This window comes from Sciurus carolinensis, chromosome 14, assembly GCF_902686445.1.
Source record: "Sciurus carolinensis chromosome 14, mSciCar1.2, whole genome shotgun sequence".
Classification (NCBI taxonomy): domain Eukaryota; kingdom Metazoa; phylum Chordata; class Mammalia; order Rodentia; family Sciuridae; genus Sciurus; species Sciurus carolinensis.
The window spans coordinates 8,142,166-8,162,501 of NC_062226.1; the positions used below are offsets into that span (position 1 = coordinate 8,142,166).

The following is a 20,336-nucleotide window of genomic DNA, read 5'->3' on the forward strand; positions in this document are numbered from 1 at the left end:
ATATTTATTTACTTTGTAAAAACTGATATGCTACATATTAAAAGTAGGATCCATTGTGATATATTTATACATGCACAGAGCATAATTTAGTCAATTTCATTCTGCAGTTCCTCTGATAACTTGCATTCTAATGTTTATAGCAGCACAGTTCACAAATATCCCTCAACAGATGAATGGATAAAGAAAATGTGGTATACATACACAATGGGGTATTACTCAGCCATAAAGAAAAATGAAATTATGTCATTTGCTGGTAAATGGATGGAACTACAAACATCGGGCTAAGTGAAATAAGCCAGATGAAGAAATCAAGAATAGAACATTTCCTCTCATAAGTAGAAGCTAGAGAGAAATAAGAAATTTTTAAAAGGGGGGGGAAATCTCCTGAAAACAGAACAGTAGAGGAAAGAGACAGAGGGGAGGGAGGGGGAAAGGGAAGGAACAGCAGAACCAAACTGACTAAATCACACTATATGCATGTATGAATATGCCAAAATATTCTTTTTTTCTTTTTTAAAAAATATGTTGGCTGCTTATTTTTCTTTATACCATTGTTTTATTTACTTATTTGCATGTGGTGCTGAGGATTGAACCCAGGTTCTCACATATGCCAGGCAAGTGCTCTACCACTGAGCTACACCCCTAGCTCCCAAAATATTCTGAACCCCACCACTGCACTCTGCCAGCCTCTCTGGGGCCAAGAGTTCTTTCTTAATGGGGACACAAACATTTTCACTAGCAGGACTTCAGATGTAGAGTGAATCCAGGGCCCCAGGCTAACTTAAAACTGAAATCCAGCTGAGGGTTCTCAGATCTCTGGCCATACAACAACCTCCATTTCTGGAGTCAGGTGAAATCCTAGTCCAAGCCCACAACCACCAGAAGAACTTCCAGGACTGCCCCAGCTTCCTTCCTGCAGTTGGTCCCTCCCATTTCATAACACCAAAGGGACAGAAGGGAAGGTTCCCTTCAGTGTCTTTTTCAGGGGCCTTGGCCCCTACTTTTCCAGCAGGTTTAGCATCATAATTTGAAGAATTAAATTAACTACATTTTATTTATCAGTAAGGCTGGTTCCTACCTGGAGATAATAGAAGTAATCTAATGGGGTTACTTGTGGGTATTTAAAAGGACCAAGGCAAAGCCATTATCCAAAGACCATTCCCAAGTTGTGTCTGACAGAGAACAGAGGAAAAATAAATGCTAGATTTCTCTATCCTGAGTTCCAAGACTTCCTGTTAATTCATATCAGGTCTCAATGTTATTAGTATCTTTTTTTTCCCCCAGCCACACAGCTGGAACTTTTTAAAGATTTTTAGTGAGAGTCAGCTACCCACCAGCTGGAACAGAGGCAGATGAGGAAGTCAGGGTGGGCAGTGGGAATGGCCAGAGACAAAAGCGCTGGCTGGGCTGTTATGCCTCATCAAATGCATCTCAGGGCCCAGAGGTAAGCCACAGATAGTAGCCTGCAGAAGGTGGCCAATGTCACTGGGCAGCTCTGGCTACAAAATGGACAAGCTGGGCATGGGAACACATTGGAACCAACCAGGAGGAGCTATCACAGGCCTCCTGGTGGCTGCCTTGCATCTGTCACAGCCTTCACAGAAACCCCACAGGAGAGAACACAACCAACCCAGACCCTACCAACTCCTCACACCCTCCCAATGTGGACCCCAGGTAAGAGTAATGACAGTGATATTAATTAATGCCACCACTTAGCAAGAATTCCCTTACCCTACATGGTAGGTGCTGGACTAGGCATGTCACTTATGTTTCCCACGTGAGTCTCACCACACCCATTTTAACAAATGGGGAAAAGCGGCTCAGTGTTCGTTCTCTGGAATGAACACTTCTCAAAATCAGACAAGTGTCTCTTGGAGATGTAGGATTTACCTGTGTTTATTTCCTTGTTCTAAACTGTGTATTTGACCTGCCTCCGTTGCATTTACCCACACCATTAAACACACCTGAAATGTTTGCAGGTGTATGTTAACACTCCTTTCGAGTTTGTCTGTCAGGACAAAGGTCTCTCCCTCCTGTGGATTCCAAAGCCAGGGCTGGAAAGTATGGGTTACGCTCATTAAATATAAAACCCAGCTCCCTAAACTGGTGTTCAAGTCGTGGTGTGGTTATTGCTCAATTTCTAATGGAGAGTTGCCTTCCATATTTTCCTGAAAATTTTAAAAACAGCAGAAGGGGTGTGTGTGTGTATGTGTGTGGGGTGTACACATTTAATTCAGAGTCTATGAACTTATTTCCACAACACAACAACTTAGAAAGACACCTGTCCAACCAGTTAGACCCAGGTCAGATTCTGCCTGCACACACTCCAGCAGCATGATGCGGACATTCTCAGAACGTTCACGTTCTGGTCTGTGGATTCCAAAGCAGTGCTGGAAGAATGGGTTATACTAATCAAATATAAAGGCTGCCTCCCCTTCGCAGGGCACACTGCCACAAAGCAGCGCAGGAGGCGTTCAGTCTCAGCCCAGTGCCAAACACCTCCTTCACTAGTCACATGCCTACCACTGTCTTTATTAACAAGATCTATTATTATTTCTCTACCTCTGTCACATAGATAGAAGCCAAGCAGGAACTTTATCCACCTGAGTTTATTGATTTGGATGTTTCAAAGACCCTGATTCAAACACAGCAGTTTTTCCTAAGGATTCCCTGAGGAGCTTGGTGCACTGAAGACAGGCACATCTACAATTAAAACCTCAGCAACACGAAGCATTGTGCTTGAGAGGTGCTGGGACAAAGGCTTTGGAGTCCAAAGGCTTGTTCTGGATTCCAGTCCTTCCACTTATTTTCTGGGCTTGAGTTGCATCACTGAGGAAAATGAGGATGCCCCAAGACTGCAGTGGCTGAGGAAGGTGGTGGCAGGTGGGCACAGGGCCTGGCTGGCCGTGGATACTCACACAGCATTGGTTGAATGAATGAGGTCTGAGTGGTCCACAGTGTTGAAACCTCCCAAATGCAGTTCAGGAAGACTTATCAAGATGTCAGAAGAAATGAGACCATTCTATCTGCACTAAACCAAGTTCTGGCCCAACCTCATTGGCACTGTTCCCCTCTGTGTTTGGCCTTATAGGATAACAAGAGATTCCATCTGTGTGAAGTGGGTTTGGAAAATGTGAAGTAATAGAACAAAACTTGCAGTCACAATAATGCCTAAAAAAAGGCCATGCTATGGAACTGATGGTAACTATGGTGGGCTGAGGATGGGAAGGCCTGAGGCTCTGCATCCTGGTGAGCAGCGGCGGCTGCCCCAGGCCCACACACTTCCCTACCCAGGGCCACAGTCCCACCCACCTGGGCTGCCCTGCCTCAGAGTTCTTGCCCCTGGCTGCCAGGTTTCTGGGACCTCTCCTCCGTCACACGATGTTCCCCAGGTTCATCAGGGAAAAGAGAATCTGTGAGAAGAAACTTTCCTGCCACTAAACTTAACAATTTTCCCAGCCTCGCTCTGGCTTCCCTCCCAAGCAGGACCCACTTGCTGGTGGTCCCCTTCCACCACTCCACCCTCCCAGAGGCACTGCCATGCCTTGGACCTCCTCCTCTCCAGCACCTGCTTCATGCCAGCATCTTAGTGGACAATAGGAAGACTCCCTTCTCAGGCGCATCTCTCCTCCAGCTCCTGCTCTTCCTTCTCCAGGGGACAATTTCTTACACCCTCTTCTCTCTGCCTTCTCTACCCCTGCTCATCTGAACATGCTCTGAAGCGAAGACAACTTTCTGAATGGGAAACTGCAGCCCCTGCACAGGCCCTCCGGCCCCCTCTGGGCCCCCTGCTGTGTCCTCACCCCCCACCCTTGCACCCCATGTTCTTCTGCTTATCTTCCCACCCCAAGCCCCCACCTGGATCTGTCCAGGCTCATCTTCTACATTTCACCCTGAAGATCACAGAAATACCCTGGCTCAGCCATGTCCCTAGGCCCCAGGCTTCTGCCCTGAGCTATAGGCTAGGATACCCAGTTACCCCCTGCCAGCCTCCCTCAGCACCCCACAGATTCTTCAAAAGCAGCAGGCTCAGAACAAAAGGGTATCTATGCAGTTGCTTTAAATAAAAACTGGAAACATGAGATTTATTTAAACATTCAAAGGCAAATGTTTGCCAAAGAAAAATCCCTAACTGGCACAAAAACAGTCCCATCTTAACACCCCCACCTGTGTGCAAGTTCAGGTGACATCAGGAGTCAACACTGGTCTCTGCTGACCCCACAAATCTTCTCCAGCCACGTGGCCAGGAGGCTCACCCACCAGCTGCCGCTCTGTGCTTAGTGGTCAGGGAGTCAGAAGCCTTGACGTGGCTGAGAAGGACCTGACCCTGATAGTGTCTGAAGCTGGTGAGGTCCCCAGAGGAGGCCTGGGATGGTGACACTCCCTGAAGACCCCCATGGCATCTAGGCTGCCAGGTCATAGGAAGCTGGAGCCAACCCACGGTCCCTCCACATGTGTGCTTAATTCTGACCACAGCTTCTCCAAAGCACGTTCGTTGAACATGTCCACATGGAAACCACATCACATTCAAGAAGAGTCACTAAATCAGACCTCGGACCACCACCAGGCTGGCACCACATCACCATTGTGCCTCACAGCAATTGCTTCCTTCCTCTTCCTTCTCACCCTCTGGCAGAGGGAAAACAAAAATGAAAGATTAACTTGTGAAAATCTTCAGAAGAACTGATGGGACAATGACAATCAAAGGAGTTCTAAAAACACCCAGGCAGAAGGTGGCCACTGAGGTGTGGGGACAGTGCCAACCAGGGTGTCTGAACAAGGAGCAGACCTCTCGGGCCCAGCCTCTGGGGACAGGACTCACAACAGACTCAGGCCAGGCAAGCACCAAGGGGCTGGCGTGTCCCTCGGGGGGTGCAGGACTCGTCCCAAGGCAGTCATCACAGCAGTCACCTGACGCCTACACGCCCTGCCATGGAAGTGAGCAGGCAGCACAGAGCTCCAGGGAAGCCTCCCTCTGGGGCCTGGCGGAGGTGGCTGTGCTCTTAGGAGGGAGCACTAAGGGCACAAAAGTTATAGAGGCCAGAGAGCAAGTGGCTGAGGAGTCCGTCGGACCTAGGCAAACACCCTGTGTTTTAGTTAGTTTTTTTGCTGCTGTGACCAAAAGATCTGACAAGAACCATCTTAGACAAGGAAAAGTTTATTTGGTGCTCATGGTTTCGGAGGTCTCAGCCCATAGATGGCCAACTCCATGGCTTTGGGTCTGAGGTGAGACAGAACATCATGACAGAAGAGTGTGGCAGAGAAAAGGAACTCAGGACCTGGCAGTCAGGAAACAGAGAGAGCTCTGCTCACCAGAGATGGAATATAAAGCCCAAAGTCACGCCCCAGGTGACCTACTTCCTCCAGCCTGCCCCACCTGCCTACAGTTACCACCCAGTTAATCCATATCAGTAGATTAATATACTGCTTAGGTTATAACTCTCTTTTTTTTTTTTTTTTTTTTTTTTTTTTGGGTGCTGGGGTTCAAACCCAGGGCCTTGTGCTTACAAGGCAAGCACTCTACCGACTGAGCTATCTCCCCAGCCCCTATAACTCTCTTAATCTAATCATTCACTTCTGAATATTCCTGCATTGTCTCACATGTGAGCTTTTGGGGGACAACTCATAGCTAAGCCATAACACCATGGCTATGTGACCTGAGGCCAGTTATGAAGCCTCTATGATTTTGCTCTTGTGGAGATATGGCACTGATAATGGCAACTCCCTCCTAAGGAAGTCATAAGGATTAGATGAGCTGACATTTGTGAAGTGCTCAGAACAATGGCAGACACCTCGTAAGCACTTTTCATGTGTTTGTTAATAAAACAGTGCTCATGGGAAAAGGCATCACTGAGTGGGTGGAAGCAGGGTTGAAAATCCAGGCCAGGAGAGCCTGGTGGCTGAGGAGAAGGCACCAGGCTCCAAAGCCTGGGGTGAGGGCCCAGGTCAGCCAGTGGCAACACCTGTGAGATATCTTGAGCACCTACTGCATGCCAGGAACTGTGGTAAACACTTCACACAAGTCATGTCAGTTCATCCTCACACACGCTGGTGGTAGTTCTTCCTGTTTCTAAACAAAATAATAAGGAACAAGCAGATGAGTTGATTTGTCCAGGCCACAGAGGCCACTGACAGTAGAGGTGGTGGGAGCCATCTTCACCCAAGCCAGGACAAAGCTGAGGCTCCACTGGGGCCCTAACCAGCACCGGCATAGAGGAGAGCTAGGTGGCATGAGGGCTGGGCAGGGGCTTCTGAGGGGTCCCACCAGGTCCAAAAAGAGCAAGGTGCCTCTGGCTGCACAGGCATGGCATAGAAGACAAAGGGATGGTAGGATCCAGAGAGAAGATGCCCACCAAGCTCCTGGGAGCCCTTCCTGGGGCGGAGACACAGGGAATATACAGCTGGTGCACAGTGAGCGCCAACTGGCCAGCGGACTCCAGGCAGGCACTTACTGAGTCTATACACACATGACAACACACACACCAGTATAACTTCTATCTGGTGGATGAGGCGCTGAGGCTCAGAGAGACTTGTCACACATCTAAGGACACACAGCTAGAGCTGCCGGAGCTGGGATTCAAACCTTGGTCTGATTCCAGAATCCAAGCTTGGGTTGGTGCCAGAAAAACTAAACAATCAGAGGCTGCCAAATAGCTACAGGAAATAAAGGGGCTTCCTGGTCCTTTCAGACAATAAATGTGCCAGTTTATGGATATGCTAGCTTGGAGGAACGCTTGTCTGGCTCTTTTCAGGAGCCCCATCCACTGGGGGACATCCAAGGCCACTGGTTGTCCCCTGGGTAAAATCTGAAGTTCTAGCAGATCCTAATAGTTATTAACAAGACATGAGTGCTTTTATTTGTATGTATTTCACTGTCAACACAATTAAATATCCTGTTGTGCTATCCACCCTCAATGAGAACATTAATCAAATATGCGAGAGAGCAATGTAGTTAGTCTGTGAATAAAAACAGGTTTCAAAAGGGACAACTGCTTCTGCTCATCATCTGTCCCTGTGATAAACCCCAAACCACCTACAGTTATTGCTGTATTAAGTTCAAAATAGGTGACAAGTTCAAATGACACGTGATACACACATTTGCCTAAGGTCACTCCTGAGACCCCTCTGACAAAGCCCAGAAGTAAAAGACAAACCCAAAATAGCAACGAGAATAGCAGAAGAGGGATGTTACCCTCAAATGAGAGATTACAACAGTTCTGGGGATCAGTCTGGTTTCTGACTAACTGGAAATGGAAAGTCTCAAGCTGGAAAAAGTCCAGAGGGAGCTACAGCAGTGGTGGAATCAGCTGCCCGAGGGAGCCCAGAGAAGCAGAGAGCAGAGGCCGAAAGCCAGCGAGGTCAGCACACCCACCCCAGGAGGAAAACAGGATGGGGGAACTGCAGGCTTTCCTTCTGGAACCCTGGATTAAAGCTCCCCTCTTGCTGTTATTTGAAGGTCTGCACCCTGCAAACCTATCCCCACCCCTCCCGCAGTGTGGGCACACTGTTGTGTCCTGCCTCAGCCACTCAAGAGGAAGGCCAGGAGGGGACAGATCATGAACAATTACAAGCTGCCAGGCATAAGTTAAACAGCACAATGAAAGGAAAAATGAAGATAACAGAAAAATTAAGCTTGGAAGGAAAAAAATAATTCAGAGATGAAAACTTTAAAACACACAATTTTTTTTTTTTTATACCAGAGATTAAACACAGGGGTCTTCAACCACTAAGCCACATCCCCAGTCCATTTATCTTGAGACAAGGTCATTAAGTTGCTTGGGGCCTTGCTAAGTTGCTGAGGCTGGCTTTGAACTCAAGATTCTCTTGCCCAGGCTCCTGGGTCGCTGGGATTACAGGCATGCGTGAGGATACCTGGCCCACACACAATTTCCATTGTACTTAGCTACTATAAGAAAAGGAGAAATGACTGAAAAAATTTTTGCAAAGTACATATCTGATAAAAGATATGTATATAAATATATAAAGAACAGCTACGACTCAACAGTAGGAAAACAAATAGCTCAATTTTTTAAAAAAAGTGGACCAAAGCTTTGTTGGGATGCTTTATGAAAGAGAAAGCATGGAGGGCAAATAAGCCATGAAATGACATTCAGTAGCATTAGCCCCAGGGAAAGGCAAGTCAAAGCTGCAAGATGCCACCCACACCTATTGCCATGACCTAGGAAAGCACCAGCTGATCTGCCACGGCTGCCAAGTGTGCAGCACAACTGAGTTCCCATCTGTCACCCTGGGCATGCAAACTGGCACTGCCATCTGGGAAAGCCGTGTGGTGGTCTCTTATAAGTTAAGCACACACCTACCCCACGACCCAGCGATCCCACTGGTAGGTGTTCACACAAAGCAAACCCATGTTCACACACAAGCTGTGTGTGTGTGCTTATGGCAGCTTTATTTCTGTTTCCAAAACTGGAAACAACCCAGATGTCCACCAGTTGGTAAGGAGATAGGGGAACTGTGTCACACCCACACAGTTGAGTACTACTCAGCCATGATAAAGGGATGAAGTAGTAATGCACACACACACACAGATGCTTCACTTTCTGCCAAAGGAAAAAGACCAGACACTAAAGTATTACATAATTTCATTTACACAACATTCTGGAAAAGGTAAAAACTATAGGTACAAAAGTTAGATCAATGGCTGCCAGAGACAGGGTCAGAGGCAAACCAATCTCCAAAGGGCAAGAGGAAACTTTGGGAGTGATAAGTTCTCATCTTGACTGTGGTGTCTGCACGAGAGCACACATTCTTCAAAACCCACTAAACTGTTCACCAAAAAGGGTGATTTCTGGGCTAGGGTTGTAGCTCAATGGTGAAGTGCTTGCCTCAAATGTGTGAGGCACTGGGTTTGATCCTCAGCATACATAAAAATAAATAAATAAAGGTATTGTGTCCATCTACAACTAAAAAAAAAAATTTTAAAGGGTGATTTCTACTTGGTGTTATTAAACCTCAATAAACATGACTTTTAGAAAAAAGGAGTTTGTAAAGGGAGTCCCACGCTGACAACTGTGCAAAAAGATTTAAGAACAACTAGCCAACCTGGGAGGACAAAGGCTCCTGGAGGAAGACTGGGAAGAAGCAGCAGCCATTAAAGATACAACAGAAATTAAATTCCAAGAAAGCTCGAGGACTCAGCAAAGGGAAAAGACAACAGAGAAAAGACGATTATACCCTTCAAGAATGCCAAAAAACAAGGATTCCCACTTGTGTCTATTTAAACTCTGAGTATATTTAAATACTATATATTTATCTAAATACATACTTTATATAAATTCAAATAGCATATATTTACCATAAGCTAAACGTTATATATTGCAATACTCGCCTACATTTATATATTACATATGTATATCTACCCTGTTTCAAGCAATGAATAGATCAAAGAAAAGAGAGTCCGCAGTGCTGAATGGGAGGCCTGGTCTTTTATGTGGCCCAGGGTCCTCAGAGAATGAAATACAACCCTGGCACATGACCTGGCTTGGCACTGAGTAGAACTACACGGCCATAAAGATAACGAATCTGTTCATTGGCTTTCCACTTTTAGGTCCACCTAAGGAAGTTGTGGTTGCTACTGGGAATGTTGGAATGTGAGGTTCACAAGCTTGGCAATGGGGACACGGAGCTGATGCAAGGGACTTGGAGAAGGAGAGGAAAACACAGGGAGAGAGCAACCCAGAGACTGCACGAAGCTGGTGAGACAGGAAAGAGAGGTTTCAGAGCACCAGAGAGAATCCCAGAATAAACCAAGAGGAAAACCCTTTAGAGTTTGCCTCTGGGGAAGGGCTGGGGTGAGAGAGGGAGGCTTTCTCTATACACTCTACTATGGGTGCAGGGTACACATAATAAGCCTTCCAAAAGTAAAGTTTAACAGTTGAGTAAATACTTCAAAATATACAAAATTTTTATAAAGTCATAACCTGCTTATAATCTGTCATTGTCAATGTTTATAAATACAAGCAGTTCCCGTATGACCACAAGGTGCTCTGCACCTTTCAGTGGAGCGATCTTGAGCAGCTGGAAAACACATGTCCCCCAGAGAGTCGCTAGGATGGGGCGAGGACACACGGGGCCTGTGGTGCACACAGAAGGCAGTGCTCGTTGGTGGTTCAGGAAGGCTCCCTGGGGGTGGGTGACTGCCGGGAGTTGCCTTAACCCTTCCTGGAACAAAATGGAGGGTTCTGGGGAGGGAAGAGAGGAGAAAAGGGGCCATCCAAGTGCCAGGCCCTGACCTGGGGAGGTCCCAGGCCTTGAGGAGCTTGGAGTCTGCTCAGGGGCTGTCAGACAGGAAAGCAGTGAGGGGCAAGTGCACTTTCCTGCCTGTTCCCTAAGGTTGACATCCTAAGACTGTCCTAGCTCCACGCCTGAGTGGCCATCAGTGGGCTGTGCCTTTAGCTCTTTCCTGGGTGATGATGATGGTAGTACTGGTGGTGGAAGAGAAAGGGTGAGAAGGAAGAGAAAAAGAAGGGGCAGCAGTGACAATTATGAAGCACATCTCATTCATTTACTTTCCAAAGTTCAAGTGGGTCTTAGGAAATAACAGCAATTAACACAACAAAAATGCTCTCCCTTTCGTGGTGCTCGTCTTCCACAGGCTGGAGGAGAGAGGCAATTCGTCAAATAATGATAAATTATTTGAACAAACACTGATCAGGATGAAGGCAGGGGACATTCAGAGGGTCTCAAGGGGTTTGCCTGGCAAACTGACCTGGGGTGAAGAGTTGAGGGACCCACTCTGCAGCTGTGTGGAGGACGAGGCTCCCAGGCAACAGAAGTACACGTGTGAGGCCCAGGTCAGCAGCGCCCCCCGGAGCTGAGAAGAGCCAGGTGGCCAATGTGGCAAGAGCGTGGTGAGAGTGGGAGGAGGGGTGCTGGGGAAGGACAGTATGAGCAGGTAAGCATGGGAGGGTTGTTGTTGTTGTTGTTTTGTTTTGAGGCAAATGCTCATGGAGGAATGACAGAGGGATCTCCCCAGGCACACACAGGAGTTCAGGAGGTCTGACTGCCCTCCAGACAGAGCAAGAGCAGCAGTGGCACCGTGCAAACCCACAAGCACTCTTGCTGTCCCAGCATCCAGTTTGATAACTATATGAGGTGTTGCCATGTTCTCATGTGACAGCCAGCTGGCTTGCTTGACTGCTCTTTGCAGTGCAGTGGATGGAACCCAGGCCTCAAGCATGCTAGGCAAGTGCTCTACTACTGAACCACTCCCCCAACCCAAGAGCAATTCCTCAGTAACTTGAAACAAATACCTGCTGCAGGCTGTGAGTGTGGAGAAAGGGAGGAGGCAGGCCCAGGGAGAAATGGCCTCAGGACCTCTCTCCAGACGAACCACAGGGGTGGGGAGAGCAGATGGGGACAGTCAGGGTGTACACATGGGCTGGAGGGATCAGCGAATGAGCAGAAGCAATTCATCTTTCTCGGCTTTCAGTCATGTTCGTTTCTATAGAATAACAACTCATTTACAGCCACTACTGTTTCAGCAAATCCTCAAACCACCGTCTGCTTGGAAAACATGTACTAGATTTAGAGTCATGAAGATGATGCAAATTTCCCAAAACATTCCCATTCCAGCCCTCGTCCTGTGCAACCCTGCACAATTAAAACCAGCTGTCGACGCAGGGCAGTAGCCAACTGCAACCCTGTGAACAGTCTCCATCCATGTGAGAAGGAAAGGGCCCCAATTAGCAGCAGAGAGACGCGGCCAGCAGCTCAGCCCCACCAGATTAACAAGCCAAGGCGAGACGTGGGGCCACATGTCTACTTCCACTTTCCACCAGGGACTGTGCTCAACTCCCTTGCTCCAAAGTCTTGGGAAATTCCCCCAAATGCATCATTCAGACATTCTCTGAAAAAGGAAAGGAAAGGAAAGGAAAGGAAAGGAAAGGAAAGGAAAGGAAAGGAAAGGAAAGGAAAGGAAAAAAGAAAGAAAGAAGAAAAGAAAGAAAAAGGTAGGAAGAAAGGAAGGAAGAAGGAGGAAGGGGAAGGGGGACGAAAGAAATAAGGAAGGAAGGAATACATTGTTTTGTTTGTTTTTAATTAGGGACCTACTACTTGTTTATTATAGAAAACCTGAAAAATACAGAATGCTTAATGAAGGAAATTAAATCACCCATTAGCTAAACACCCAGAGAAAACTAAGGTCTGCACTTTGGTCTACACTAATGACAATAACAAGAGTGACTAACGTGCTGAGCACTCCCTAAGTGCTCAACACAGCACTCACCATTTCACACCCAGTCATCCACACTCACTGGATTTTCACAAACACCCCATGAGACAGGTACCATTGCTGCCCCATTTGACAGATAAAGAAACAGAAGCTTAAATGAAAGTAAGCAGCTTGCTCAAATCCCCTGTGGCCAATGGGAGAGCCAGGATTGAACCCAAGTGTGTTGGTCTGTGGAACCAGGACCCTCAGCCACAGCACCTCCACCTCCAGGCTGGGTGTGCATTCAGGTGCCAACGTGCGCACACACAAGCTCTCTCAGTTAGTTCACACCACATCTGGGGCTTTCTAATCTACTTTTGTCCTTAATACAGTACAAACATTTTCTCACATCTGCCCATCCTTCCTTTTCAAAATTCCTGATGCCTGCATGACATCTTGAAACAATCCCCCACATTCATCTCCTTTTGGCTTTCCTCTGAGTTTTAGGAGAAAATTTTAGCTTGTCTCTTAATTTGCTACTTCGGGGTTTTGCAAAATCTTGTTTCTGTTTTCACTGCAATTTAAGTCTGGTAATCATGGTTCTCAGCACAAGTTGACCTTTCTTAACCTTGATCCTCACAGACTACAGGGACACCCTGAACATCATGGGAAGTATGAAATGAAATTTCTGGAAGCACATCCTTCTGAGAAAGATGTAGGTGCAGACCAATTCTGCACTGGATCAACAGAGATTTTTATGCACTGATGAAAATGTCTTTTAAAAGTATATAAACAATAGAAAGAATGAACCCAAGGTTTCCAGGGTCACAGAATTTTAGTAGGGGGTTCTCTAAGCCTTTAATGAACACAAAACGCTTATTCCAAAAATTTATACCTGAGCACAAAAATTGATGGCGAAAATCCCCAAGCCTAACAGGTTTGTCTAAGAAAGTCAAGAACCAGCTAATGTTAATAATCAAAAAACACATTGATCTGATCCTCTCAATAAACATTGCAAAGTTAATTAGCAAAAAGCAACATTCATTTGCCATTTTAAGAAGAAAAGAACTTCACAGAAGCTTAGTGATATCAATCTCAAGCCAGCAGCCGCCACTCCATGTCATTACAGCCAACACCGCAGTACTCAGAGATCTGTGGGCCCGAATTATATTAGAGATGCCAGTGGCCCAGCCTCTCAGCAGCTGCCTTCTCTGAGTGCCGAGCACAGAAAGGGGCCCTAGCCACAGCAGCAGCTCCACTCAAGTGTTTTGTGGAGCATGGACAGGACTGGTCAGAGACTCAAGAAGGGCTGGGGCTCCTGGGCACAGCGGGCACCTGGGGGAGACATCTGGGAAGGCAGAAGACTGGAAGCAGTAGTGGGGGCACTGAGTCAGATGACCAGGGCAAACTCAGGCTCCAGAGAGAGAAGCCATAGGAGAAAGGCAGGAGGAGGAGGGAAGGGAGGACACAGATTTTACTATTCCTTTCCATGGGTGAGAGGACCAAGGTTCACAGAGATGAGTTAATTCATACTGTTTGTCAAGGAATGACACAAGATGAGTCCCCATTCATCAAGGTCACAGCTTCACTCAGAACTTCAGATCCACAGAGCCTCCCCCCTATACAGGAAGCTGCTTTTTGATCACAAACAGCTTGAAGTCCCTGGACAGAAGAGGACTTCTGGAAACAAGCCAGACTTGACGAATCCCAGCAACAGCCAGGCAGTGGAACATCTCATGGGAGCACTGGGCTGCTCTGACATGCTCTGATGGTGTCCATGGAGGGCTGATGGGTGAGTTTTCTCTCCTGAAAAGCTAAAAGGAAAAGTCATCCTTTCAAATGCTTGACCTCTATAGAGACACGTATTTAGGTGAGCAGAAACCTTTCAGACACTAGAGCTGCCAGTTTTCCATGCTGTGAGGCCACAGTAAGCAGGAGGAGCCCATGGCTTCCTTCCCAGCCTCAGGCCCAGCCTGCTCTGCTCCACCTCCAGCCCCTCTGGTAGGTGCTCTCCAGCCTGCCTGCATGGCAAGAGGGGTAGAGCGATGAAGGGGTAAGTCTTTCCTTCTGGTGGGGAGACCAGGCAATGACTACAGGTTTGTTCCTAAGTATACAGAACAAGTTCAGAGTATGATCAGAGACTGACAGGGCCAGCTTAGAAGTGGGGATGGGAGGAGGCAAGCATGCCAGGCAGAGGAGAGCAAGTGTGCAGGTCTGGAAGGGTCAAATCCAGGAGGAGGCCAGTGAAGGAGCAAAGAAATGCATGGGGAGGGTGAGAGGATGGTCAGAAGGACAGGACCAGCTCTCATGAGGCCTGCACACTCATCTTAGAGATTTGGGGCTGATCCCAAGAGCTCTGGGGAAGCCACTGGAAATTCTGAGCAGGCTCAGTGATGTGGATAGAAACTTTCAAACCACAGGATGGGAATGGGGGCATCAGGAAGTGGGGCAGACAGAGTGTAGAGATGCCCACTGAAAGGGAAGTGCCAAAGCTGGAGGGAGGCAGGAGGGCAGTCTGCACTGGGAAGCAGTAATGGACACAGGGCTGGGGACTGCCTGGGAGCTGGGGACTGGTGTGGGAGAAGACAGATGCCATGTTTCTGATCTGACAGGGTGGACAGGCTGCCGTGGCAGGGATGGGAGCTGGCAAAATTCTGGGGAAGCACCACAGGTTTGTTTTGGGATGTGTTGAGCTCTGGGGTCTTCAGGTCTTTGCTTCCTGTCCAGGTCCTTGAAGGAAGCACAGCTCCCAAGGACCCACTGGCTCTCTCGCCACAGCATTCAAGGCTCCACTGTGGCACACCCTACCCTCGGTCTCATTGACCACATGCCCTTCACCCTCCCTTTGCTCTGGCCATACTCGCCTGCTCACTGGTCCCCCTACAAGGCCACTTCCTTCCCTGTGGCCTCACCTGTGTTCAAGCTACTCACTCTACCTGGAATGCCCTTCCTTTCCATCTCAGGTCCAAATTACACCAGTTCTCCAGGCCATGCACAAATGGGACTCCCTCCAGGATGCTGGAAGTACAGGTCCTCCTCCCACACAGCCCTCCAGCCTGTCTCCTCTGATGTGGCACTTGTAACCAGGTAGGTAAATGTCTTACCTTTCCCATTAGAACAGGGGTTCCTCATTTATTCGTGGTTGTCCTGAAACACCAGGTAGGGAGCCTTGCATGTGGTATGTGGCTGGCTGATATGTGCTGATGTGTTACAGGTGTGGGACCGACCACCCCAAGCAGGCCCCAGCAGTGCCCGAGCAAACCATATGAAGATTGTGCAGAAGGACTTCTCCTCTAATTACACTCAAATCTCTAACTCTGATCTGAGACCTCAGACATCTGGCCCCCGAGCTTGTTGGCTTCCTCCAGACACCACTTAGACTTCAAGGCTGCAGAATCCTGACTTCAGCCAACGTCTACAGCCAAAACTGCTCCGCCCTGCTCTGACCACCCCTATTTCAGAGGGGCAACTAGTGTGGAGGTTCCCACAGCCTCAGTCACCTCACAGGTCACCAGGGGTCTGAAACAGGACTATGGAGGCTGCAGGAGGGGCAGGTGAGAGCCTGGACCTGAGTCCTCTAGGTCTCAGAGGAGGGAAGAGGGCAGAGTAATGGAACTGCTGTCTGTAAGCAGGACAAGCTCGGGAACAGATGGGGCAAACTCTGCTGTACAAGGAAGAATCTGGGCATTCCCACTGCAAAAAGTTTATCTATAAGGCAGAAGGGAAAAAACAAACGAGAGATCACAGCTCATTTTCTGGTGGGTTTTATCCAGGAACCCATATTTTCCACTGAAGGAAAATCTAGTCTGAGTTTAAAGATTCAAACTTTCAATACTTCTACTCAGTAGAAAGGAACAATCTCCAGCCATAAACCGAAGCTTTGCTTTAAACCCTAATGTCCCAGGAGGGTCAGGACATCGGCATCCCCTACGCCCTGCAGTTGGGCCCTGCCCAGTGGCCCGTCTAGTCGGAAGGCAAACAACACAGGCTATTTGTAATGACAGGCAAACACTAATGAATTTGGGAGCATGTCTGGTGCTTGCTTTTATGAATCATATAATTACCTGGCTTCTTCTCGCCCCATGCTGACATGCCAATGAGGACACCCCAAGTATTTATAGGCAGGCAGGCACTGCCAGGACCACTCTGCAAGAGGGAGGCTGGGGGACAGGGATGGCCTGTTAACCTTCCCATTACATACAAACCCTTCAGTATCCTCTGACATTCAGCCTAGGTCTTGGTATTGCAAAAGTCTGTTCAAAGTATTTTTATTTTAAAACACCTTGGGGTGAGAGGGAGAGTTAACTATATCAACTGAGAACAAATACAAACCTAGACAGACGGTACCAAAATGGTCTTTTTTTACATATCAGCCAGATATAAACAGAGGGTTTAAAATGCAATCTTTTTCCTTAGATATACAATTTGTTTAATTCACCTACCAAATTCTAAGAATTGGGAGGAAAGGTACCCCCAGTCTGCACTGAGACACATCCCAAGTCACCAAAGCAGAACCCTCACTAACAAGCCAAGGCAGCACCCTGTCCTGGTCCTGGTGCCATGACCACCTAAGAGGAAGTGACCATGGTGGCTCTGGGCCTCCTTCCACCTCCAAGGAGGTCTGGGAGCCTCTGTAGAACCCAGATGAGACAGACTAGCCACAGGCTGCCTGGGACCCACCAAAGGCTGACTCTCATCCCACAGGAGCCAGTATGTCGGAGCCACAGGAAGAGTTACAGAAATGCAGAATGGGCCTCCACAAAGGAGCTATGGAAAGCTCACTTCCTAACAGCCAAGTGTCCCCCAGGCTGACCAAGCCATGTAAAACCAAGGTTAGTGGCTTTAGTCATCCTGGTTAACCTGAGGGGCCCTCACTCTTTCAGCCCACAAGCCCACAGGCTCCTGGCCCACCATGTAGAAGCCTGCACGACAGGAATGTGAAAGGGCTGACTGGAGCAGATGGGCTCTCAAAGCCAGAGGTCCCCAAGAGGCAAATGACTTGTTGGAGGACACAAGCTCCCAGTGCTGGCTCTGGGGAGTGCAGTGCAGCCAGACTCTTGAGCCTTTCCATTCCTCTGGGACGTGCAACTCACCTTACCCTCTCCCAAGGTGGTATCCAGCAGGCATTCTGATCACTACAAGTCTGACCCCCACCAGGGATCAGCAGGTTTGTGTATGAGAATTTGGAATCCAGGTAGAGAGAGGATGAGGGGGCTCTAGGGCAGCTCTCTTCTGCCCCCTCTGAAGACCAGGGGGTCAAGAGGAGGCCAGGGGATGCAGCAGAGAGATGAGGAAGGAGAGAGCAGAGGAAGATGAAGGACCAGAGTCTGCCCAGGCATCCAGGTCCTGCTTCCAGCATCTGTCCACCTCCAACGTCCATGAGACACCCCATGAGGCCAACGGCAGATTCCCCTTTGGGCCAAGTTGGCTTGGGCTGTTTGTGTTCCTTGAAACTAAAACAGTGCTGCCTCACCTGGCTCCCAATGCTCTATCCTCAGGCCTTTAGCCTGGGAGGCCTCAGTGGAGGAAAGGGTGAGGGAAGGACAGGCCTTGGGAAGCTTCTCAGGGAAACAAAGCAAACAGGAACCAGGGATCTCTCCTTGGAAGAGCCGGAGCCAGGACCACAGCCCAGGGACATGGATTCCGCCTTGAGGGATTCTAGAATCTGTTGATATTCCTGGTGTGAGGCTTTGCTTGCTGTTTCCCTGCAGAAGGGTTCATATGTCAACAAACCCAGAGCTGAGGGACAACCCTCCAGGGAGGTAGAAAGGGCAGGGGAAGACAGTATCCCATCCGATAGCTACACTGGGGACATTTTTTTTCCCAGACTATAAAGTGAATTGCAGTAGCTTTAAAGAAGGGGAAAACTGGTCTGAACGCCTAGGCTCAGGGGCATAGAGAAGTGAAGCAAACTGCCCAAGGTCACAGAGCAGCAGGTGGCAATGCCCAGATTTCTGTGTCATAATCCAAAATCTATGCTCACAACCCCTTCAGTAGGTTTCACCATCTGGGGTCTTTTCCAAGGACCTAGTTCAAAGAAATACAACCCAAAGCATTTATGACCATTAATAATAAAAATAATTAACTCACCCCCTAAAAGGGGGCTATTTATATCCCTTCATTGAAGGGTGGTCCTTTTAGCTGGAAGGTGTTCTGTCCTACTGGCTTCCCTGAGGGACCTGAGGATATAGGGTGGGCAGTGGGTGTTGGGGAACCTGTGTTGCTCTGCATGGTGAAGGAGACGGGTGGTCCAGGGCAATCCAGGATGAAGAAGAGGGAACACTCAGCTGCGGAAGCTGGAAGAGGCTGGACAGGCTAAGGGGCCACAAGGATGAGGCATGTGGTGAGCATTTCAGAAACAGTGATGCCTATGGTGTCAACTGAAGTTGTTCCTGTGGCTCCCGCATTTCCCCTTCAAGGATGTCTGGGGGCTCCCCAGTGCTTTCAGGGCAGAGTCCTGGGAGGAGCTTCCAGGTGTCTAGGTGTCACTGTGCAGAAATGGTCTATGTAACAGCAGCAAGCCTCCAGGAACTTGCTGGGACCCAGAGAGTAAGCTCTGGTCTTCTGCCAGGCTTGGGATTTAAGATCTGTTTCCATATATCTCAGAGAGATGACTGGGGTGACAGTAACTGTGAGAGTTAAGGGAAGGAGAAAGGGGAAAGGAAGGAATATGAGTGATTAGGTCCTGGTTGGAGTGTGAGGTAAGGATTTAAATTAATTGTTACAGGAATCCTCCTATATCCCTAAGAAGCAGGTACTATTATCATCACCATCTTACAGATGAGCTAACAAAGACTACAGGTGTTACATAGTCTGCCCAGATTTATACCCCAAGTTTGTGGGAGAGCAGAATTTCAAACCCAGCTCTGTCTGTATCATAATGCATGCTATTAACCAGGATGTCACACAGTGTCCCCAAAGAGAAGGCAGTAGTGCCCTAATTCACCTCCTTCACTTCTGAAAGTTCTAGGAACCAGGGGTCCTAGCCAAGACACACAACTTCACCCCATGCCAGCTGGTTGCCTCCAGCACCTCTTCTCCCCAGGCTGCCCCTGCTGGGGTTTTGCTTCCCGGGTCCCATTAGGGTTCCAATTCTCAGAGACACTTGGGTCACTTCCAAGGCTCCAATGGCAAGTTGGCCCCCAAGATCCTTTCACAGAGCCAGGGACAGCCACTTCTAAAACCCCAGACTTCTGCTGGAAAGCATGTAGATTAGGCTCACAAACAGTCCAATTCATTCTACTCTATTTGGAGAGCTGCGCTCCTGGTGCTGGACATCTTGTACAGGTATCTGACAGGTAACTCAGGCCAGTAAGCGCAATACCCAGTTCCACATGCACTCGGCCATGCCCTCACATCAGCAGCAGCTTTTCTTGACCAGTCACTCCACTGCCCAGGCCAGGAACCTGGGGATATTCATGACTCCTCACTCTTTCCCAGCATCAACCTAGCACCTGGGGAGCCCTACACTTATGTGGATCAGCCTGTCCCATGGCCTTGTCCTCACATGGACCACATTGTCTTTCACCTAGATCAGGCTGTCTCTGACCTGCCAAGCCCATGGGCCATCCTCAACAGAGCAGCCCGAGCAAGCCTTGTAAGCCAGGGCAACCTCCTCTCTGTCCCTTACCCACAACATCTAAAACACTTCAGTCTCTGTCCACTGTCAGGGTCAGGTCCAAGCTGCATGCCCTGGCACACAAGTCTCAGCTCCTCTCCTGACTAGCTCCCAGCTCAGGTGTGATGAGATCCAGCCACACTGAGATGTTTTCTCTGGGTTCCTCGTCCTCGTCTTGCTTGCTCTCACCTCAGGCCTTGGTACATGTTGCCCCTCTGCCTGAAACCCCCACCTATTCCTGTTTGCCTGTCAGTTCTACCCCCTCTCAAGCTTGGCTCCCCGACTGTGCAGACAAGTGTTTCTGAAGCCCGCCCCTGGTCTAGGTCGAATGCTCCTTCTGCAGGCGTCCACAGCAAGTGGCGTTCTCATCGCCACTCTCACCTCTTTCCTGGGACTGCTGTTGAGACCACGAGCAATGTGCAGGGACAGGGCCTCATAGTCTACTTGTCCACCTCTGCTGCTTAGCGCCCAAGTAAGCACAGGCCATAGATGCTGCTGAGTAACCAACTGCTGAGTGAGTGTCATCCTGTATCAAGTGGTGGAAAT

General features: G+C 48.6%; 1 protein-coding gene across 9 annotated transcripts in view; it reads right to left on the minus strand.

Moving 5' to 3' along the window:
* The window catches only part of Ralgps1 (Ral GEF with PH domain and SH3 binding motif 1), a 245,413-nt gene that overhangs the window by 150,802 nt on the left and 74,275 nt on the right, over positions 1-20,336 (minus strand). The window lies entirely within an intron of this gene.